The following is a 25,623-nucleotide window of genomic DNA, read 5'->3' as shown; positions in this document are numbered from 1 at the left end:
TGCCTCCCAACATACTATTGCTGCTGTTTTATTACAGAAAGATGACCAAGGGAATGAGAAACCTATTGCCTTTTTCAGCAGAGCTCTTAGAGATGCTCCTCTAAAGTACCAAATAATGGAAAAACAAGCCTATGCCTTGATCAAAGCTATTAAAGACTTTAGGATTTACATTCTCTACTCCCATGTTGTGGCTTATGTACCAAGTCCTATTGTCAAAGACATTCTCACCCAAGAAAACTTAGAGGGTAGGAGAGGAAAATGGATTGCCAATATACTAGAATTTGACATTGAAATAAAGCCTACAAAGCTGATAAAAGGGCAAGGTTTGGCCAAATTAATGACAGAAGCAAATTTCCAAGCCTTAGATATCAACCAACTGGACAGTGAAACAGAGCTGGCGACTCCAAAGATCAATGTAGCCTTTGAACAATCTCCTTGGTACTCTGATATCTGTTATGTGTTACAAAACCTGTGTGCTCCCTCAGGACTGTCCAGAACTAAGTGTAGGTTCCTAAAAATGAAAACAGCTAGATTTTGTGTGATGGATGGAAATCTACTTTGGAAAAACCATGAAGGTATATTGCTGCACTGTCTAATAGAGAATGAAACTAACCATATCATGCAAGAATTCCATGCTGGAGACTGTGGTGGACATTTGTACTGGAAGTCCACCGTGGACAAGATATTGAGGGCTGGTTATTACTGGCCTACTATGTTCTCTGATGTGAAGAAATTCACAGCCTCATGCCACAAATGCCAACTGTTTGAAGGCAAAAGACAGCTGCTGCCACTTCCTTTGAAGCCCATTGCAACAGAGAGACCTTTTCAACAATGGGGCTTGGATTTCATTGGGGAAATTCATCCCTCATCTTCAGGGCAACACAGATGGATTCTAACAGCAACAGACTACTTCACCAAGTGGATTGAAGCTGCCCCATGCAGACAAGCAAATGATTCAGTAATCATTCAATTTTTGGAAAACAATATACTGGCTAGATTTGGCTGCCCAGACAAGATAATAACAGACAATGCTGCTGCCTTCAGATCCAAGAAGATGGTGAACTTCTGCCATAAATTTCACATTACTTTGGGCCATTCTACAGCTTACTATCCTCAAGGAAATGGCCTTGCTGAATCATCAAACAAAAGTTTGATAAATATCATAAAGAAAGTGCTAGAAGAGAACAAAAAGAACTGGCACAAGAAACTAGTAAACGCTTTATGGGCAGACAGACTAACAACTAAAAGATCAATTGGGACCAGCCCATATGAGTTAGTCTATGGATTAGAGGCCAGATTTCCTTCATCACTAGGAGTGCCGGTTATGAAACTTCTACAAGAAAGCCAAGCAGAGCCAAATGACATGCAAAGAAGGATTAACCAGATAATTTGTTTACAGCAGACCAGAGAACAAGTTTTCAGCAGAGTGCAGATACTACAAGAGAAACTGAAAAAGGCCTTTGATAGAAGAACCAAAGCAGAAGATTTCAATGTAGGGGACAAAGTTCTAAAGTGGGATGCAAGAAGAGAAGAGAAAGGGAAGCATGGAAAGTTTGACTCTTTATGGATAGGACCATTTGCTGTCCAAGCAGTGCAAGGTAATAACACCTACTTCCTCAAAAGTTTGACCGAAACTGACTTGGATGAAGGTCCTGTCAATGGCAGGATGCTGAAGCACTACTTTGACTATTCCCCATGAGTGGAACCTAAAGATTCATTGTATATATACAGATGTACATATTATCTTCTGTTTTAGATTGTAAAGAGCAGTTTTCCCAAGTAATTCACCAAGCAGCAAGAGGCTGATAGAATCAGAGGTCTTCCAAGAAAGAAGCACACCATTTTGACACATTGAGGCAGCTAGTTTCAAAGATTGGTATGGGCAGCTAAGGAGCAAGGCAATCTGACCTGCTGTTCTTGGTCTTTCAAAAGAAAAACCATCCCCATGTGGAGCCACTGTTGGATACCTATACCAATAGGTTTCATATTTCATGATTGGCAAGAGAAAGTCCAAATATGCTCTGCTTTGAGTTCACAAAGATCCCATATTTCCTAAAGAGCAAGAAGGTGTGTAAAGTGTTTCAAACGTTGATGACCCTATTACAAATTTTGATGGATGATCCAACAGTTTAACCTGGATCATGCCATGTTTCAATTTTGTGTTATAGAATAGAGAAAGAAGTCTGTCCAAACAGCCTAATCTTGGCAGACAAGTAGTTTAGGTAGAGAAGAAAAGGTTTCCAACAGCTCAATCTGGGACCTTGGAAGAGATAAGGGTAGAAATAGATAGAGAAAAGAATAAAGAAAAAGCCAAAGAAAAGAAAAGGCAAGTAAGGGTTTGCAAGTCCAAGTGCACCCTCCAAGGAGAAACAAAAAATGCTAGGTAAGCAGCTGGGTAGGTAGTTGGGGTTGCAGAAAGTGAGTCCTATCATTGCAAGAATGGTGATGATGGGCAGCAAAGTAAAAGACTACAGCAGGAGCATGACTAACCTCCCTCTCCCCCTTCATTTCATCACTAACATTCCCTCTCTTTTTAGCTGAGATTTATGGAGAAAGATCATGGTTTTTAGGTGGTTCTGGTTCATTCAGAAGCCACATTTCTTGTCTAAAATCTTTTCATTTTGATCTACTCTCAAAACTAAATCACTTTCATATAAACTCAGTGAGATCCCCTTCATTTGCTCCCTTCATTCATATTAACACTAATTCTATTGTATAAATCCTCATATCGCCTCTTCCCCTAATATTACTAACACCAAGGTGTATAAATCCCAAACTCTTATAAATACCCACCCCCTTGGCATTATAGCCAATAAAGTTACAAGTCAGGGATCAAATGACATCAGGTCATGTTGATAAACCTATGCCAAATACCCCTTTTCCTCATAAGCCAGTTCCTCTATCTCTACCCCCTTTTGCACATAAAACCTTTAAAAAAAAAAGGCCCTAAACCCCACCTTACCCGCTTCAAAGAGCCAAAAGAGCATAAAACCCACTTTCCGCCTGTTAGCCAAGGTTGGCGCATATAATTGTTTTTATCAAAATACATTAGAAAAGCGCTCAAAAGCAGGTTTATTTGCCTCCGCCCTCATCCGTATATTCCACACATGTCACCTCCCCGACGACCATTAGATCAAAGGCCTACAGATCCGACGGCCCTGATCGCGTTGGACCCCTTCCGACGTCTGACCGATACCTGTACTAACCTCCCGTCACATCTGCCTCGCGTCCGCCGTCCGATCAAAGTCCGTAGATCTAACGATCATCGTGACGTCGGAGCCCATCCGATGACCGATAGATATCTCCCGACGTCCGTATCTGGAGGACGTCATTCCACTGCGACGTGTCCTCACCACCATACGTCGGAGGTACTACTGACCGATACCGCCCCGTACAGAAGGCGGTGCGATATGAAACCACTGCTGGTTTCCGGATTTCCTTATCCCGCCCACCCACGTCATCACCGCATCAGCAACGCGTCAGCGCCCCGTCACCCAGGTACGCTGCCCCGTCGACCTCCCTGTCCCTGCCATTGGTCCACCTGTCCTGCCATGTCACCGCCACCGTGTACCAACCAGACAGCGCCACGTCACCCGATGACGTCAGTATGACGTCATCCGACCTTGACCCCACCCAATGACGTCATGCTGACGTCAGCACATATTCGCGCCAAAAGCGTAAAAAGGTCTATTTCACCCAAAATTTCGCGTTTTTTGGTCATTTTGTGTGTTCATCGTTATTCTGCTCTGCATGCAAACAACGTCCAAATTGTCTACCAACCTGCTAAACTGACCAGAAGACCTCCAGCGCACCAGTTCAACCTGCGGTCACGACCTCTGCGCGTTGTTTTACCAGGTATTCCTCATCATTCATCCTCTGTGCGCCTGCAATTATCTATTTAACGCCTTAGAAAGCTTAAAGAAAGCCGAAAATCAGAAATTCACCACTGAATTCCTCAGCAAAGCCTTGAAGTTCCAATTATCACTTCGAAAAACACCAGCCGAGCCTTTTCCCAGTGGCATTCTGCTAAGAAACCAGGCCCTGTCTGCGCAATCGTGGCAGGCGCATTTGAAACCAATTTTTAACATTGAAAGGTGCCAAAAAAAGGGCTAAGCTTCGCTCTTAATTACCATAAAGCAGCATTTCAACTGCTGCACACCCTGCATTTACCTCCCACTTGCATTTCCATCCCTCTACAAAGAAGCTTTGCTGTTGTTACTCTGCATAGTAACACAGCCCCTGAGTAAGAGTAAAATTTGCAAAGGAAAATCATGGACCCCCCTGTAGCTCCCATAGCCCTCAATGTGGCTCCCCTGAATGTTCCTAATAGAACATTTGACACCAGAGCATTGGCAGACCTGGACTACAAGATAGCAGAGGAAATGATGAGCAGAAGCAGGTTCCATCTGCAAATATTAAACGAGATAAAGATCAAACATGAGAGGGGGACAGACATCCTGGGAATTTGGGAGTCATTCCTCCCAATATTCAAACTTCCTCAGGTTAATCAATTCCCTGAGCTTGTGCACATAGTTGCTGAACACTATGATGCATCCCAGAGAGCAGTGCTAGATGCTGAAGGTTCAATCCTGTTCCTCATTACCCCTGAAGCCATCAGGGAGATGTTGCAATTCCAGACAGAGCATAAGTTGGTCCCTCTGTCACTAGCTGATTTAATAGTACAGGGAGCCAGAACCACAGAGGCCCAAATCACTAAGGTCAACCAGCTCTTCATCAAGGCTGACACTTTGCAGATTCCTCCCATCAACTGCGTTTACCTCAATCAATTGGGCCAAGACCTGGTTGACATGATCAGTCCCATCCTGGGATATGATTCAATAGAACATATTGATGAAACAGTTATACAAATGATGCTTATGTTCTCCCCAGGAAGGAAACCAATCCACTATGATTATGCAACATACATATCAGACAAAATGCATGAACAGTTGATGAATTTGCCAAGAGAAAGAGTGTTTAGGTACACCTCCTACCTATATCATCTGCTCATATACTTCCAGCATGATAAATTCTCCTTCCCAAAGAAGAGAGTAGATGCACAGGGCAATCTGAGATCAGTAGTGTATTGGACATCTGTTTTCCACGTATCATGCTACTCTCCATATACCTACTGTGAGTTTATTGATCTCTTCATCCATCCAGCCTTGACTCTACTGATTGGTTCACCTCCTCCTAGACTGACAGAGGACATGAAAAGGTGCCTACATTTGTCAAAAGTATACAGTATTGGGGATTGGTATCTTTACCAACACCACACCGTCATCAGAATATATGGGTGTGAGTTACCCCCATTTAGACTACCCAAATTTGTGCCCATGAGGCTATTTGCCTTAGAATACTTCAGGCAGTTTGGCTATGTGGATATGTTCCACTTCTCAGGCAGAGGCAAGAAAGCACAGCTGAAAATCAAGAGCCAACTTGGCCATTTAGTCTACAATGAAAGGGATGAAGGGTGGAAGGAGGCAGATAGAATACTGGTGGGATTTGGTTTGAAGTACAGTTTTATATGGAAACCCTATGACCCCAACAACTTCATCACAATGAGGAGACTCAAATATAAACTGTCTGCTTACGGTCATCATAGCCTCCCCCAAATTGAAAAATATGCCAATCAAAGCAAGTGGAAAAGGGGAACTCTAGAAGAAGATATAACTCAAAAAGAGCTTGATCAAAGAGCTCTGAACAATCAAAAGAAGATGGCTGACCTTGAGTTTTATGCACAGGTCCCCTCACTGCCAAGCACACAAATTGGAGCAGCAGCCTCCTCTTCAACTACTCCACAGCAAACTACAAAAGTTGCTGGAAAAGTATCAGAAAAAGGAAAGGAAAAGGAAATGGAGGCAGAGCAAGAGCAACAGCAGGAACAGCAGCAAAAACAAAGTCAGCAAGCACAAGAACAAGCAGAAGGGTTACAGCAAGGGCAACAAGAAGACATAGGACAGCAAGAGGAACAGCAGCAAGAAAAACAAGGGCAGGAGCAGCCTGCCCAGCAAAAGGAAACAGTGGATACTCCTCAGACCACTGAACAAGTCATGCCTACAAGACAAGACTCTACATTTGATGCCTCGGTCCTCCAAACCCCTCAAAAGGAGGACACATTTGTCTTTAGGAAAAGGGAAAGAGAAACTCCCTTGACATCCTCTATCAATCAAGGAGAGAAAAGGCAAAGACTCAACGATTTTCCAGAAGAGGATATAGCCATCAGAGAAGCATTGGGCATGGGCCCACCAAGTCAAGAAATTTCAGCAAGTTCCTCCCAGCAGGAACTAGACAGGACAATGGGAGGGGAAGTCAGCTCCTCCAGCCAGCAGAAAGAGGAAAGAGTGAGCATAAAGCAGCAGTTCATAGACATTAAGAGTAGGAGTGACCCAATCAAAGTTCAATTATACAATCACCTACTTAACATGGCTCCTTCCAATCAGCAGAGACTCATGTCTGCTTTTGATGTAGGTGAGGGCAAACTGACATTGAGTCATTTTATGCCTACGGCACTCAAGCCACAGTCTTCTGCTGATTATCTCAGGACCAATTTAGAGGTCCTTGCCAAAGACATACACCCCATGGACAAAATTGAGTTGCATAAACAAACAGGGGAAATGGTGTATGCTTCATTGGCCGATAAGACCTTGGACAACTACAAGTTAACAAGCAGTCTGAATGCTACAGCTTCCCAGCTGGAGCTAGAGAGAGCCTCTTCTCAGGCCAAAGACAACAGGATCAAAACCCTGGAAGAAATCATCATAGAGATTGGGCACAATCCCAATGATATCAAAGGGATACAAGAGATCTTAAAAATCAGAGATGCTGATATGGCTGCACTAAGGAAGAAGGTTAAACTTCCAGCCACTATCCATCCACAGACCGATGAAGTGGCAAAACAAAGGTATGAGCAGGATTCCACTGCTCTGTTAATTTCTGTTTACAAAGAACTTCTGAAGGCACAAGAAAAATTGGGGCAATATGAGGCCACACAAGCACCTCTGAAAGGATCATCAACACAAGCGCAAGAGGGGCAAACATCTCAGCCCCCTCCACAGGTCATTAATCTTGAGGAGACTGCTCCTACTACTGCACCTCCACCTCAGCAGGTTGAACAACCAGCCACATCTACTTCAGCAGCACCCACCAGCACAGATCAGAGCTTAGACATGCAAAAGCTAAAAAGCGAAATACAAGCTTTAGAAGCACAAATGATGCAGCTGAATGAAACTAAGGAGCAGCTGGCCAAGGTGAATGAAAGGCATGACAAAACAAAAAGAGAAGTAGGAGAGAAGGCCAAAGAAATCAAAGCTCTTAAAGACAAAATCAAGGAGCTTGAGAAAGAGCTAAAGCTAGATAAAATCATAGCCGAAATCAGAGCAATGATATGGTCCAATATTGGTAAGTCCATCAATAACCAGTGGCCATACATTGAGACAATCCATGAGCAACTGGAGCTCATTCCAAAAGCGCAGAGGGAAATCAGAACATCAAGGGCCTTATTGGGGAACATGCCTGAAATTGCAACAAAAATGATCAATGTGCTCAATCATAAGACCAGTTCTCAGCTGACCATCATGGGAATCGCAAATAGAACTGATACTATCCAAATGATCAAGAGGGTTCTTACTCTTAGAAGTCTGATGCAAACCTTAGACAGAAGAACCCAGGATATGCAAACTGAGGTAAACAGGTTCTTTGAGAGGTTTCGGGTATTGGAAAGTAAAGGACTCCCTAGCTTGCTGAACAATGGAGGGAGATTATTCACCCATGAAGAATATGCCAAGAGAGTGAATGTTTTTGCCTCATCACAGGTAAATGAGAAGGCCAGCACCTCAGAGGATACAGGGCCTATCACAGGACAGATTTTCTATGGTAAGATAGAAAATCTACTTTTTATAATGAATGAAATGAATCATCTATTTGATGTAGCTCCCAACTTTTTCAAGTATACAGAAGCTGAAGAGACAATGCAGGCCATCCTCAAGCATCAGCTCCCTACACAGGAATGGTGGACAGATGCCATCCAGAGAATTTTGTAAACATTAAGCCATGCATCAATTTCTGTTTTTTCTATAAATTTTGATGGAAAGAACAGTCAGCAAAATCAGCAGGCATCATAAAGTCAAAGCTGAGCCAACTCAGCAGATGGAGCAGCCAACAAAGCAGGAAAGACAAACGCAGCTGGCAAAGCCGAGAAATTCATTGCGCAGGCAAAAGTAAATGCGTACCTACAGGATCGATACATAGTAATGTAACCGACTCAGTGACTCCTTAAAGTCAAAGCAATCATCTGACAGACATAAAGGGCATTTACTCTGCATTTAACGTTGTAATAACTCCCTGCCTACTTTCTGAACACTACTGAAGATATTTTCTCTCTCTCAGATGACTCAATGCCTGAGATATTTTGCATACTTATTTCTATATAAACCCCTGCGCATGATAGAGCAGAGGTTGTTGTAATTTTCCTGGAAGAGCTCTCGCTTGCTGTAAGATTCTCAGAGAAATAATACAAAGGGAGAATGGAATTTCCAAAGCTTGGTGTACTTTGATGCGTTGTGGTGAATGGTGAATGTTGCAGGATTCCAGACTGTTTTCATAAAACAATAAGTTTTCTCAAATCTCTGTATTACATGTTTTCGAGTCTTTTGTTCTCTTTTATTGTTCAGATGTTTTACACTTAATAGCAAAGTAGAAGAATGGTTCCAGGACTTAATCCATGATTACCCTGAACTCAAACTGAGCTATTATCCATGTTTTCCTCAGATACAGTAACAGAAGTGTAATTCTTAGTTGCTGCACTTTGAAACTGTATCTTTCGCTGTGATAGACATTCCCAGGGATTCAAGTTTGCCCCTGTGACATCTGTCTTTTCTCATAACCAGTCGGTGGAAACATTTAAAAAGTGAGTGAAAATTCTTGAATGCTTTCATCGTTTTTGTTTGTCTTACCTGTTTCCTGTTATTAATCAAAATTTGTTCTATAAAACATCCAAATGGCCCTGTAAGTTTCACCGGTTCATCTCAAAGTTTCTGGACACCTACAGCCACAGACTCCATTGCCCAATGACACTTAACTCTTTGAGGACTACATCACAGAGACCTGAAAGGAATTCTTCAACCAAAATATAAACAAAACCTGTGCTCAATACCTAGCCTAAAACATTATCATTACAGATACAAATCATAAAGAGAGAGCCCTCTCTGATCACAGTTTGGCTAGAAACAGTGATTAAAAGATTGGTTAGTGGTTACCCCGGCCGTATTCCCTTGGGAGTCATAGGGAACAACCTGGGTGTTAACATTGAGAACTTGTCTTTTTGATCTCACAAAAATAAATGAAAAAGACATCTACTGAGTATAAGTTTAACCTTTTTTTGAACTAAGATAGACTAACTATGAAAAAGTAAGACCTCAGTCAAACATGGCTAAGAGGTTCTCCTGGGTATTGTTTTCTACGTTTTCAAACCTAAGGGACTACCTACCAAAATGGGCATCTAGATTTTTCTTTTTCACCTCTTTTTCAAACTCTCTAAACATGAAAAAGAAGTCGATTTTTACCTTTGATGGACTCATTAAAACATCAACCAATGATGGAATTGTAGAACATGACAAGGTCGAACCACTTCTTCTCAGGGTTCGTTGAATATACTTAGAGGGATTTCTAAAGGATGAACTTATAGATCAAGCATCTATTATTCTCCTCAAGCTTGTTATAAAATAAAAAGGTACTACCAGTATGGTTAGGGAAATTGGGAAAACAAGGGTTTCCATTTTTATAATTGTAGCGAGTTTCTCTTGAACACGACACTTTTCCACTTCATCTGTATGGATGTTGGGTTGGGTAATCTTCTTATCTTTTGGTTATCATATCATTTTCAGAGCCTCTATTTTTTGTTTTCCTTCAATGCTTCCAACTCCATTCAATGTCGCCAGTGTGTTCAAGAGAGGTCATTCAATTGATCTCTATTACAATACTCTTAAGCCTTCATTTCATGTCTACTTTTCTAATGCACCCCCATGTCAACATCTTTATGATCATTTTGTCTCAGTCATCATACTCGTTTCATGTCGTTGATGGGGGATACATCAAGGCCCTCCTACGACGGGTTGCTTCTTGTCGACATTAGCACATCATCCAGAAATTTGACTTAGAAACACCCTTTGGTACCTTGGTGCTTGCATACATCAATGGAAATTTTCCTCGCTCTCAGCGACAGGCTTTCATCAATGGCCTTTGACCGAAAGGTACTGTGTGGTGTTTAACATCAACTCATTCATTCATGATACAGATTGTACTATATTACATTGAGAGCCATTAACATCATTGGTGGTTTCTCTTGCATCTCTTAACGGATTACATCATTGGCCGGTAAATAGATGGTGTCTACCATGTTCGACTCTAACTCATTGATTCACATAGTTAGACTCATACATTGGTTGGTCATGTGAATGAGATAGAAGACCCGAGATCTAGTTTCATCCATTAGGGTTGCGATTTCAGAAGTTATATAAAGATCACAAGGTATGATGGTCGTGATCATATAGACAATTATCCAGAAATGGGTCCACCAATTGCATCTGTCGATGTGTATTTTGAGCATTGTACATGTTATGTTAGCGTATGAGTTGAGTATGGGAATTCCTCCCTCAGAAAACAAATATTTCGTATTGTAAATGTATTGTAATAGATGAAGCTTGCTGGTTGTCCTTGATCCTGACTTGTCATAAGCTAAAGCACTTCAGTCATCACTCATTGTCTCTGACTTTTCACTTTATGGGGCATTCTATTATAGGCCATTTTGTCACATCCAATTAGTCATCCTCCTTATGGGATAAATCAACATCTTATTCCCCCTTGTCACCGTCTTGCACAAAGCCCTAAGCATGTTCCCTTCATCCCCTAGAATTTCAGCCCTAAACTACTTCATTTAAGCTAGTTTGAGGACCAACGCTCCCTATAGGCCTACTAGGGTGTGTTCACTAGCAGGTTGCTCCACTGTGGCCTGCATTGGTCACTAGAAGGTTACTTCCCTTTACACCTACGTTGGTTCTAGAAATCCGGGAGAATGATTGGGATTCCAAAAGCTTCCCCTTCTAGGATTTTCTAGAATTTGTTTCAACTACTGACCTTGGATAAGACATTCAGATCCTATCCTTCGCTACATTGTATTTTTCACCACTTATCCTTTAATCCTATCCCTCCATCAAATTTGGATCTCTTACCCTATATTGGTAATTGGATAAGAACTCCCAACTTACCTTCTCTATATATTCCCTGCCTTCTATGTGGTTGGGGGTTGGATTTTGGAGCGTAATTTTTCCCTTATGCTGTGGTAGTGAGTGGTCATCATCTCATGCATGTAGGGTGATTGGAGGTGCATATTGTGGCAACAAAAGGACAATTCAACAACTTGGTGGAGCTCTTCCAGAAGATCAACTGCTACTTATGGTTGTAATGTCCTTCCATTTATATTAATGCAAAGAATTCATTGTTTTCCTATATGTGATGTTGTTATTTCATGTATTTCAATACCATGTTGATCTATTGAATGAAGTACTTAGATGACATTGTATAGATATCATAGTTTCTTGGCTTGTGTTATCTGACTGTACAGGTTCTAATTTTGGAATTAAAAGGTGGAATTGGAGCTTCCAAGCTAAATAAGGAGTGAAGTGCGTGAAGGATTCCAGGTAGACCTCACTCCATCATCTATTTACCTTAAGGAAAATCATTGTGTTCCTTGTCTCATTTTTGTTATAGGTTAGCCACCGAACTAGGGGAGATACTTTTGTCTGCAATCGTAAATCTCGTATAACACATGTGAATATAAGGAAAGGAGGAGACTCTGTAAAAATATGGATATATTTTGCAATTTAATTCTCACTAATAGAGGTCACATATAGGAATTCATTTAATATGAAAAGATAAAAAATTAATTAATTATGGAACATTATAGAGTGGAAATGTGCATACATTCAAATATAAGGAAAGGTGGTGACAAAATAAAATTATGAATGCATTTCACCAGGGAAAATTTTAAGGATGAAAATTTGTCTTAAAGTTTAGAAACCTTGGTGAATCTTACTAGTCCCCAAATTTCCAATTATAAAATGTTTGTTGATATCTTTGTAAAAACATGCATATTTATAATAGTTTTATATATAGACTTTATAAAAAAATTTCAATTTTTATGGTAAAAGAATTTTATACTATAAGATTTGGGCGAATAATATTTAGAAAAAAAATGAAAATTGGCGCATATTTTTTTTGGAAAAAACTATGGAAAATTATCCCACTTGCGAATATTAGCCCCTAAAATTTTCCATGCATTTCACAATTTTAGATTTGTTTAGATAATCTTAGATTTGTTTATATTTATATATTAAATTGGGTTATCTCACACCTAATTTTAACTAAATTTATATATATTTATTTATTTTTGATTTATTTATAATTTTATCATTGATATATTTATGTATTTCTTACCTTATATAACTAATTTTGACCCTGCTCCTTGAGTCAACCTTTGGCCAGGTAACTGTTGGTGTCTCTGCTCTAGCTATTTAAACACGCTAAGCTGGATCTGTTCTTCAACTTGTCCTGACGATGAACCACACTGGTTGGTTCGAAACGCGTCGACAAAAGATTGGTTATGTGATTTTGCCGAAGATTATCTAAACAATGCTATGGATCACAGAAGTCTAAATTCCTTAATTTTAGATTTATTTTTTTCGAAAAGAAAATGGCCAATTTTTTTTTTGTAGCACCCTCCTCCCACATCTACCCAAGTAACCAGCCAACCGAGGTAAACATGTGATGGGAGGATATTATGATGGGATTCAACCTCCTAGGTCACCTTAAGGAAGTGGAATCAAAAGAAACACACCATACAGACCTTCCACATAAGCAACATGACTCACAAGAACGATCCCAACCCTCAAGATACTAGCCCCTAGGTTCCACTATGTTTTTAAACCATTAAATTCTTAGACGCTCCCTTGATATTGGCATCAATGCATCAAGAAGGCTCTGAATGCTGCCACATCATGGGTATGCCAGCGTCTAGGAAATATTTTTCCCAATGTTGTGATTGAGTCTCCAGGATTTGAACTACTTTTCCAAGCCAAGAGCATGAGTCACTACCTACAACTAAATCACACCTTCATAACATAAATATAGCAATGGAATAATGATACAAATGCAATCACATGAATAAGGGCTTGAATGGATCCCTACTAGCCATGACAAACATTTCATCAAATATGTCACAAATATGTAATCTACAGGTTTAGAAAATAGAATTGAGCATAGGGGTCTCATACTCATACAAGAATCACTAAGAAGCATCGATGCCTCAACATATTAGCCACAATTTCATACATTATACCATATATATGTTGTTCATTCATTTACACAAAAAAACATGATTAGAGTCATACATAGCTACTACCATAATACATGTTCATAACCATCATAATAACAACAGAAATACCAAGGAAATGATATACATATCATCCACATATAAACCAGTACAGTACTCATGAAATAACCAATAGAAATAACCTCATATTAATTATGTGAAGGCCAACTAGTTGTGTGACTTCCACAATCCACCTGACTGTAGACATGGATGAGATAAACCTCTCTTCAACCATTCACCCACGTGTTGTATTCCAAGCATGAATGTGGGAATCAAACCAAAAGAACGAACTAGAGCATCCTGAGGATAAACCACCTCACCTTCATCAATAGAAACTAGGCTTTACCATAATCTATCCTGGGTCACTAAGCCAACACAATAAACATCTAATAATAGTCTTTATCATGATATCCACCAAATCACTAGGCCAAAATAAGCATGGATGCCACCCTATTTCTCCACCTACACCGTGAGGAATTTTCCTATCTTCTAGTCTCTCATAATATACCGCAATCCACAATCTGATCCAAGGATTACTAGGCCCTCAACTGATACTTCACCCTCTAGGCTTTACCTTATAGCTTGCCATTCACCGGTAAGGATTGCTAGGCCTAATCAATGGCAACCACTTCTAGTGTTTACCATATATCCCACCATTCACTGGTCTAGGATTCCTAGAACCACCAAGGCAGTAAAGACCTAGATATACCGCAACCCATAGTCTAGTTTAGGGGTCACTAGGCCAGTGGCTTTACCACAATCCACAATCTAGTTCAGGGATCACTAGGCCATGTGTTCTTTATTTCAAAGATCCACCTCACTCTACTTCAAATCCATGTGAAAATCTAGCTCAGCAAAAGCATGAGAACCCCATCACAACATGGCTATCTAGAAATGGCAAGGCTAGGTTGAAAACACTGCCACACCTAGAAAAATCCATGCCATAACAACAAAGAACCACATGCAATACCATGCATGATAAATCTAGCAAGGAAAGCACAAATGTAAGTGGATACCTACAAAGAATCATGTTGTAACTGATTGATCTTGTTCTTCCTTGCTTTATCATTTCTTCCTCTTACCTTCTTTGCATTTCTTGATCTAATGCCAAAGTTCTCTAAGAAAACTCTAAGTGTCCAAAGGTGTGTGAGAGAGAGAGAATAATGAGAGAGCTCCAAAACTAAATTGAAAAAAGGTTACAAATTGATCCTCAGAAGCCTTTTTATCAATTAGGCCTCTATTTTCTTCATTTTCCTTCATTTTCATCCTCACATGTAACTTGTGACCTTTCACCTTCCATTTCTCCTAATTTCCATATTTTCATAAATAAGTGTGACTTATACGCCATTTTACCTTTCCAAATCTTTAGCCATTGCCTTTTCTAATTTCCTTAGCCATAATAAACCAAATGAACACCCACACTATGATGTCTTGCCCAATGTTAAGCTTGAAATAAGTGTCCCATCAATCGTATTTATTATTTTTCCTTTATTAAATTTTATTACGTGGAATTTTCACCAGGGCTGTTACATTTTTATTATTATAAATGTTGTTTATATATGCACATGTATAATTTCTAAGATATATATCATATATCATGTAGTCTAAATCATGGAATACTAGAAACAACATAGTACGATAGGTCATCCTGCCTAAGATCCTCGTAGGCAGAACCAGATATGGCCCAAAAAATAGGCAACCAATCATTACAATTTGGGTATCTAGACCTCAACATAAAACTAAAGAGAAAAGTCTCAAGCTCTGCAAACTAAAAAAATAACTAGAAGATGCTCTGATTGGCTTAGACATGCCTAGATATGCTCTAATGGGCCTCATCACATGTATATGCAAAATTGTCAAAACAATATAGCCAGAAAATGGTCTAACCAATTTGATGTGCCTAGAGATGCTCTGACTGGCCTTATCACAAGCATATGTGCAAAAAAAAGTTGAGGAGGGCGAAAACTACCCAAAAAAAATAACCTAAATACTGGAAGCATCATAACGAGCCTAAAATATCTGAGAATATTGAAGGAAATCCCAAATCCAACATCAAGGCCCAAAAAAAAACCTTAGAGGGTAGTCAACACTAACAAGGATTCAAGGCCAAAACCCCCAATGGTGACCCCAAAGAAAGTGAACAATGGAGACCCTGCACTACTCCAATGTGGAAGTTGTTTTTGAATTCTCATGTTTTTTTTAGTCGATGTTGACTCCTTTGATTGGCTACCCCCACTGCAACCCCCCTCTAGAGTTGTGGGAATCATGACTAGCACATTAAACATGCACTATGCCACTTCATCCGTGACAGTATGTATCCATGGAGGTAAATATGTTAACATGGGAGCTAACAAGGCTCCTCTCCCATATCGAAATTCTCCATGCAGGTTGTAAACTCAGAAGAGAAAACATGGCATAGGTTCTCCTTTGAGATATACACCATTGGAATAGCCTCCGTAGTAGTCACATAAGTTGTCAGAATGCCAAAACGATATGGGTCATACTTCACCAGGCGCAAAAAGAGCTTCTCTAGCCCTAACCTAATGAAGTAATCCCCAATAAATACCTTGACACTATTAGGACTCACCGCCTCTCTAGCATTATGAATCACCATCAAAGACATCTGCAATGGATCCACCATGACAACGTCACCACAAATGTTATTTCCCACAACCCAAATCTCACCATCCGCATCTCTTCTTAACTCAATCCCCACCATCACAGACCTAAGAACCTATGGAAACATTATAGGTGACATTTGACCCACCACTAGAACCTTTGGCTGGCTAACACCGCTTTCTTTATCCTTCTCTCCTCCCCTCATCCTAGAGCTAGTGGAGCTACAAAGCAATGCCACCAATCAGGATGAATCATCAAAATAAGATTCCCGACATCAAACCCACTCAAGCACTAACAAAACCACATCGAAAACCAAGATAATGCCCCAAGAATGAGCACCCATAGAACATCAGCAGCTAGGGGAAGGAAAGGAATTTTTACAAGAGTCCATGTCACTCTTCCTCACCTCTATTTTTTCACTCAAAGTTATTCAATTGCATCTTTTTCCATCGTATGCACGACTAATCAGAAGAAAAATTATTTCATATTGTAGTACTTGAGCGACTTCTAATTCCATGCCATTGATATTTTGGTGGGAGAAATCATGGAATATAAACTAGACAAAATATGGGTGCCTCTCGCAAAAGAAACAGGTGGCAAATTATTATTATTTTAAGATAAAAGAAAGGAAATGTTCTTATTTGTTACAATTGAGATCCCAAAGAAGTTCATTTCACATGAGGTTAAGGCTAGATCATTTTACTATGCAGAGATGCAATTAATAAAGAAACTCACTTATTTGGATTGTTTTTAGAGAAGGCAATTGCAGAAAATACATAATAGGAAGCCTCTAAATCTTCAAATTCTACCATTAATTGAATTGTTGAATTTAATGGAGTAATGCTACCAAATTATTAAATAAATAGGAAGAATTTATTGTCAATATTGTTAAAAATGATATGTTTTTGAAACTAAAAATATCAAGTGAACAAACAATATAGCGCAAACATTTCTATTTAGTATATCCCATTTTCTATAACAACCCTCGTTAAAAATTCATGTAAAAAATATACATATAAGACCAAGTTCATGGGACATGTATTCCAAAATGAATGTTGGGAAAACCATCTCGGGAAGTCCTAGTTATTGGGTGCAAGCCCCAGAAGTGATGATTGACGCTATGTGATTTATTTCACTAGTTTCAATCCCACTTCTTCACCTTTGTGAGCATCACCCAATGCAATGAGTGTTAGGTGGACTTGTTGGCTATGGAGCCTGATTATCTTCTGTATTCAAAGGTCTTAGCTAGATGTATACCCCAGGAAGATTGTACACCCCTCCACGCAGGCTTGTCTACCCCACGGGAGTTCGGGCGGGCTAATCCCCCATGGCTGGGGGGTCTGGGGGCCAGCGGTCCCTTGGTGGGGGTTCGGGGGCAGCGCCCCCGAAGCTAAATACAGATGTAAAATTTCCTTGTAAAATTCTAGTAATGTCTAGTAAATCTAGGTCGTTCATTAGGAAGAGATCTGACGGTAGAAGTTATGTTTAATTTAGGGTTTTTTACCCTCGAAGGCAACCCCTCACTATATATGAGGGAATTTTATTGCATCTATGTAGATTTGCATTCTGAGTGAGGAAAAGAGAGGAGATTGAGAGTGAAGAGGGAGTTACAACGGATCTATTGTAGGTTGTATATCTTCAGTTTGTTGGATAATATAATAAAAGAAGGACTGGTTGTTTCTTCATGGACGTAGCCCAAACTGGGTGAACCACGTATGTCTTTGTCTCTCTTGTTTTATGCGTTTTTCTCTGTTTATATTTCTGCAATATTTTATATGTTCCATTGCTCCGTAATATATAATTTTCTAACAGTACTATTCAAAAATAATGAGAAATTAGTCAGTTACGACTACCTCTCATGGAAATGGTCATACATGAATCACTTACTTAATGCAGTTGAATCCCAAAAATGATATATAATATAATGCACTATGAAAACCCCCAATACTTAATTCATCTTAGTAGGTGTTCATTTTGGTTATTATGGCTAAAATTGGCAAAGGGGAAAAGGATTTGGAATGGAAAGTGGCATTAATTGGGATTTTATTTATGAAAATAATGGAAATTAGGAGAAAAGGAAGGTGAAGAGTCACAAGTTGCATGTGAGGAGGAAATTGAAGGAAAATAATGGAAAATGAAGAAAATAGAGACCTCATTAATAAAAATGCTTTTGAGGATCAATTGGCAATCTTTTTCTCAAGCTTTTCATCAGTTCAGTTTTGGAGCTCTCTCGTTATTCTCTCTCTTTGTCACACTCTTGGACACTTAGATCACTTAAAAATTGGATCGATAAAAGAAAAGAAGGCAAGTGGAAGTAAATATAAAGTAAGGAAGAGCATGATCAAGCATATACAATGGGTTTACTTGCAGGTATGAATTTGCATGTGTGATTTCCTTGCTACATTTGGCATGCATGGTATGCATGTGTCTTCTTATTTTTATTAGTGTCATTGGCATGGGTTTTGCTAGTTGTGAAAGTGTTCTTCAGCCTTGCTTTGCCATTTCCAGATAGAGATGGCAAGATGGGGTTCCCATGTTTTGGTTTAGTTGGATTGTTGGATGATTCGAAGCTGATTTAGGTGGATCACTGAATGAAAGAGAACTTGGTCTAGTAATCCCTAAACCATACTGTGGATTTCAATAAAGTCACTATCCTAGTGACCCCTGAACTGAAATATGGGTTGTGATAAATCCAGGTATTATGTGCGTCAGTGGGCCTAGGAATCATCGACCGATGAATGACAACATATACAGTAAATCCTGGACGTGTTTTCCCTTGATTAGGCCTAGGAATGATTAATGGTGAATGGAGGGATATAGAGTAAATTATGGAGGGTAGTGTCTCGATTATGGCCTAGTGATCCCTGGATCAAAATGTGGATTGCGGTAAAGCATAGAGACTAGGAGACATGAAAATTCCTCATGATGTAGGTGGGGAAATCTGATGGCATCCATGCTTTTTTATGGCCTAGTGATCTAGTGAGGGTTGTGGTAAATCCTGATTCTATTGATGAATGTGAGGTGGTTTAGACTCGGAAAGCCCTCATTGGTTCTTTTGGTTTGATTCCCACATTCATGCTTGTAATATGGCATGGGGTTTATTAGATGAAGAGAAATTTGTCTTAGCCAATATATGGTTGGGTGGAACATGGTAGTCTCATACTGGGTTGGCTTTCACATTCATTAATAAGAGTTTCTTTCCTTAGAATTTTTGGTGTGAAAGTAACGGATCATATGTGACATTTATGGTTGTTGTATCCTTGTTATTTTTATTTTTTATTTGATGGTTATGAATATGTTTTATGACAGTGAAATGTATGCTTCTCATCATTTTTTATTTTTAAATGATTGAGCAATAAATCTATGATCTAATAGATCATAATGTAGTTAATGTGACAAGGAATCAATGCTTCTTAGCTATTCTTAGATAAGTATAAGACCCTTATGATGAGATCTTTTATTATGACCTGTATAATGCATATTTGTGACATGTTTGACGAAATTCCTTTCATGGCTAGTAAATATCCAGTCAAGTCTTAATTCAAGAATTTTCATTGGCATATTTGTTTCTTTGTTTCTTTTTGTTTTTGTGAATTCCATGAAGTTATGCATAGTGACTACGTCCTGGTTGTAGAATTTAGCCTTAAATATCATAGTGGCTGGCATAACACTAGCAGAAAAAGGCTACAATCACCCTCAGGCAAGCTCATGGGAGTGACTAGGACCCTCAGTGGCTTCAAGGGCTTGGCAAGGGAGCGATTGGCACTCTATGTCCTTGAACTGTTGAGTTGCCTCAGGGGTTCATCACCTAGAAAGGTGCAGTTGCTCCTAGAGGTTCTGTAGGATATGGGGATGGTCAATTTTGTTTTGTTTTGTCAGTTCCACTTCCTTAAGGTGACCTAGGAGGTTGAATCAGATCATAGTAGTCTCTCGTCACATGTTTATTCATTTGGCTAGTGAATTTGGTAGATGTTGGAGGAGGGTGTTATAGAGTGGTATCAGAGCATGGTTCAACACTTGAAGTGAATGGGTAGCATTTGTTTTTCATGCATGCATGTAGGTTGTATATGTTCTTGTTATGTATCCATGGTAGTGTTCATTGTTACAATTGTGTTTCCGTGTAGGAGTTGATGTTGTTGCTCTTGGGATGTGTTTTTCACGAATGCATGTCTATTGTATATGCATTTATTATGCATTTCAGCGTCTATATTTTGTTGTGCATGCATTTCCATGTTTATAGCTATGCGTGTATTGTAGGTGACACATGCATTGTGAGGTCATTGTATTCAATTACTTCATGATGATTCTATTCATATGTTATGATGTTAATTTGTTGGTTAATATAGAGCAGGAGATGGAGATCATCAAAGCGAGGTTGCAACTCTAGACTTCGGGGTAAGAAAAAAATTTCATATAGGTTTGTATACTTGGCATACAGGTATGTGGTTAATCATTGTTATAAGAATTAAGGTTACTTATATGCTTGTCATTCTATTATTATGGTTACATGTATGATAAATGTTAGTTTATTAGTGTAGTTGTATGAACATGTGTCAGATATTCATGAATTATAGTAACTTGTTATTGTATTGAGCTCATATGCCTTAGGATTATGGACATTGCAACTAAGGTCTTAAAGTTGTTATGTTTTGTGCTAATTTGGATTGACCTATGCATATTATTATGGGTATGACATTAAGGTATGAGTTAGTATATTAGTGATAGTGTGCTTTACTAATCTAGACTGATTATGCATATGTGATTGTTATGCATGAATGACAGTTGTTTATGAGCTTATGATGTGAACATGTTAGCTAGTTATTGTTAAGAATATCGTGACCTTATTTATGTTTGACTTGATGTGTTGTGAATTTATATCATGCTAATCTAGATTGATTATGAAGACAAGATAACCTACCCTAAGATACACTACAATATGAGTTTGATGGTGGATTGCAGTAAAGCTACTAGCCTAGTGACCCTTGAACTGGACTGTGGGTTGTGGTATAGCCAGGTATTGTTTGGCCTGGTGGGACTAGGAATCATATACTGATGAATGATGGGATGTACGGTAATTTCTTAGAGGTTGTTGCCCTTGATTAAGCCTAGGAATCCTTATCGGTGAATGGCAGGATATATGGTAAAGACTAGAGGGTGGTGTCTTCACTATGGCCTAGTTCTCCCTAGACCAGAATGTGGATTTTGGTAAATCCTAGAGACTAGGAGATAGGAAAATTCCTCACAGTGTAGGTGGAGAAATTTGGTGGCATCCATGCTTGTTTATGGCCTAGTGGTCCAGTGAGGGTTGCAGTAAAGCCTGATTCTATTGATGAGTGTGAGGTGGTTTATACCTGGAAAGCCTTGGTTGGTCCTTTTGGTTTGAGTCCCACATTCATGTTTGGAATATGGCACAAGGGTGCTTGGTTGAAGAGCACAGGGGCTTCATTGGGGGAGCAATACCATACCACGTGCATTCATATTGGGGGATATATATTGAGTAAAAAATGACATAATATATTGAGCATATAATAGGGGGTAAAGGGTTTTTTAATTGGCAGGTATAAAAAATTAAGTTGAAAGTTAATGAAAAATATAAACGGGAAAAAAAATGTTAATGAAAAATTGGATACCTACAATATCTAGTGAAAGTAGGGGTTTCTTAAATTGGGAAGGTTTATTGGGTTTGTATTGGTAGGAGGTTAAATAATGTGATTTTTAAAGGTATTTTCCAATATGTAGTCAAATTAAGGGTATTGTTTAGTATGCCATGAACGCATGTGTTATGTCAGAGGTTCATTGAGTGGAGCCCCCATGTTGAAGAGAGACTTGGCTTAGCCAATCTATGGTCAGGTGGAATCTGGTAGTCCCATACTGGGTTGGCTTTTGCATTCATTAATAAGAGTTTCTTTCCTTGTCATTTTTGGTGTGAAAGTACTAGCTTATAGGTGGCATTTATGGTTGTTGTATCCTCATTATTTCGGTTTTTTATATGATGGTTATGAATATTTCTTATGACAGTGAAAATTTATGGTTCTCATCATGTTTGATTTTTAAATGATTGAGCAACAAATCTATGAGCTAATAGATGATAATGCAATTAATGTGATAAGAAATCAATACTTCTTAGCAATTATTATATAAGTATACGACCCATATGATGATATATTTTATTATGACCTGTAGAATGCATATTTGTGACATGTTTGACGAAATTCCTTTCCCAGCTAGTAAGGTTCCATTCAAGACTTCCTTCAAGAATTTGAATTGGAATAATTGTTTCTATTTTTCTTTTTATTTTGTAAATTCCATGAAGTTCTAGGTAGTGACTAACTCCTGGCCCTAGAATTTAGCCTTAAATCTCGCAGTCACTAGCATAACACTAGCAGAAAAAGACTATAGTCACACTTACGCAAGCTCATGGGAGCGACTGGGACCCCCAGTGGCTTGGAGGGCTTGGCAAGGGAGCGACTAGGGTTCTAGGTCTTTGAATTGCTAAGTCCCCTTAGGGGTTGGTTAGCTGGAAAGGTGGGGTTGCTCCTAGAGGTTCTGTAGGATGTTTGGATGGTAAATTTTGTTTTGTTTTGTAAATTCCACTTCCTTAAAGTGACCTAGGATGTTGAATCAGATCATTGTAGTCTCTCGTCACATGTTTACCCCAGTTAACAAGTTACTTTGGTAGATGTTGGAGGAGGGTGTTACAGAGCGGTATGAGAGCATGGTTCAACATTTGGAATGGATGAGCATAATGTGCTTGTCATACATGCATGTAGGTTATATATGTTCCTGTTATGTATCCATGTGAGTGGTCATTGTTACAATTATGTTTCCATGTAGGATTTGATGTTGTTGTTCTTGGGATATGATTTTCATGATTGCATGTCAGTTGTATATGCATTTGTTATCCATGTCTCTATCTATATTTTTTTATGCACGCATTGTCATGGTTATAGTTATTCGTGTATTGTAGGACATACATGCATCGTGAGGTCATTGTATGAAATTAGGTCATCATGATGTTATTGGTATGTTATGATGCTAATTTGATGGTTAAGGTAGAGCAAGAGAAGTAGATCATCAAAGCGAGGTTGCAACACTAGACTTCGGGGTAAGAGAAAATTTTCATATAGGTTTGTATATTTTGCATGAAGATATGTGGTTAATGGTTTTTATAACCATTAGGGTTACTTATATGCTTGTCATTCTATTATTATGGTTACATGAATGATAAATGCTTGTTGATTAGTGTACTCGTATGCACATGTGTGAGATAGTCATGAATGATAGTAACTTGTTATTACATTGAGGTCATATGCCTTGTGATTATGGACATTGTTGTTGAGGTCTTGATGCTGTTATGTTTTTTGCTAATTTGGATTGACCTATGCATATTATTATGGGTATGACATTCAGGTATGAGTTAGTATATTGGTGATAGTGTGTTGTACTAATCTAGACTGATTGTGCATATGTGATTGTTATGCATGAATGACAGTTGTTTATGAGCTTATGATGTGAACATGTTAGCTAGTTACTGTTATTAATATCATGACCTTATCTATGTTTGAATTTATGTGTTGTGAAGTTATATTGTGCTAATCTAGATTGATTGTGCAGACAAGATAACCTCCCCTAAGATACATTAAGGTATGATTTTGATTATGTCGTCTACTTAGTGCTTGAATGTTTGATTATGTCATATATATGGTGTTTGAGTGTTTGGTGTTTATTATGTCATCTATCTGTTGTCTGTATGTTTGATTACTTGCATGATATGAGTATGTGTCTATAAGATTGCATGAATGAATGATCTTGTTTTAAAATGGTTGTACTAACACATTATGTGCTCAGATGGCTGATATGTACTTGAGTGTAACTAGGTTCTAGTTGTAGTATTATGATTTTGACTATTAGTTGACTATGACATGGTTCTTAGTCTTGGAAAAGGTTGATTTAATTTAATATATATGATGTATTTATTTTTGGAACATGTGATTGACGTATCTAAATATTTGCAGGGAAACATGCTTAGTATTAGCGTGACAAGGTAATAATTAATTTGTTTATATAACTAACAGTTGGATGACATGATAGCGCATAATAAGACTCAATTATAGAAAGGTGAATGGTAAAAGAAAGGAATTGGGTAAGAATCCCTTTGCTTATGTGTTACATAGCATTTGTCACTATCCCTGTACTCCTTTTTCTTTGGTCCTGGAGGACCTCTACAGTGAACCCCACATGCTTTGCCTTCATGAAGAAACTCCCATTGTGTCCCTCTCCATGAGCAGATCAATTCTCTTTTGCATCATTTCTCCCGAAACTTATGTTTTTCCTAGTTTACGATATCGGTGCTAATGAACTTTGTCTTCCCCATGCTGATGTGAAAATATTACCACTAACCTTCGCAAAAACCAGTGCGACTGAGCTGTGTTCCAGTTGCATCAGTCATGTTTTGGAAATTTTTTTAAATTTGGAGCTGAAGCTTCCAGCTCTAGAAGCTTCGTAACGGAAGTCTGGTAAATGGTTTGGCTGGATGGGGTCGAGGATGTTAGTTTGGGCTCCTTTCCCCTATAATGATGGAACTACCTCAAGGGATAAGCCCTTCTCCCATGAGAGGAGGATCCATCTCCCATCCACTTTTCCTATATAAACCTTCCTTCTTCCCAAGCACAAGCTAGTGTTGATGTTGGTGTGCTTATGCTATTTTTGTTTGGAGTAGATAGCAAGCTATTACTATTTGTAGCTATCTAGTTGTGTGAGGGAGAAGTGTGATTTGGTTTGGAGTGAAGCCTAAAGGGAAGAGCCTTAAAAATATTGTTGCTGGAGGCCATCATGGAATGCTAGCAGAAGTGTGTGGGAACCTGGTCTTGTTAGAGGAGGACTGCAGTGTCAAGACAAATGGTTATAATCTCTCCTTGATATTAATATATGCAACTATCGATTGATTTCCTACATGTTTTGTTATATTATACATTCATGGCTTAACGTTTGTTGACTTGTTAATTAGGTTGAATTTCAATTTGTTTATTATCATGTTTTTTGTCTGTTGTTGTTTACTTGTTTTAGGTGTTTGAAGAAGGAAGCGAGAGATAGCTAGAGTGAGCAAGCAATGATGTCTTCAAATAGGATAAGTGGACTAAGAGGTAGGCCCTCTTATTTGGTTCTAACCTAAGGAAATCTTCCATAGAATGTATCTGTTGTGTCTAGACCCATCATCGGGCTAAAGGAATTTGTTCATGTCTGCACTTATAATTTTACTTCACCACAAATTGGCGAACCCGCTGGGGAGCCCAATCCTTTTGTTTATCTTGGATTTCATGATTTTGTGAGAAATTTTCTAGTTCCACTTTTTCCCTTTGGTTCTATTTATTTTCTCCTACTTACTAGTCTGAGTCTAAAATTCATAGTAGCAGATATGGTCCCTATTTCAAGAAAAAAAATTGTTTTTCCTTAGCTCCCTCAATCAATGCTCTTAATTCGCTGACAATCGCATTGACCAGTGCGAGTTGCTGAGAAATAGTCATGCCGACCAACCTCTGGCGCTTGTTGTCAGTTAGGCAGTCACACTAATGCCTGTA

The sequence above is a fragment of the Pinus tabuliformis genome, chromosome 6 (assembly GCF_031772625.1).
Source record: "Pinus tabuliformis cultivar Carrire ecotype Pingquan chromosome 6, CPIR1, whole genome shotgun sequence".
Taxonomy (NCBI): Eukaryota; Viridiplantae; Streptophyta; class Pinopsida; order Pinales; family Pinaceae; genus Pinus; species Pinus tabuliformis.
This window is presented reverse-complemented; position numbering follows the sequence as displayed.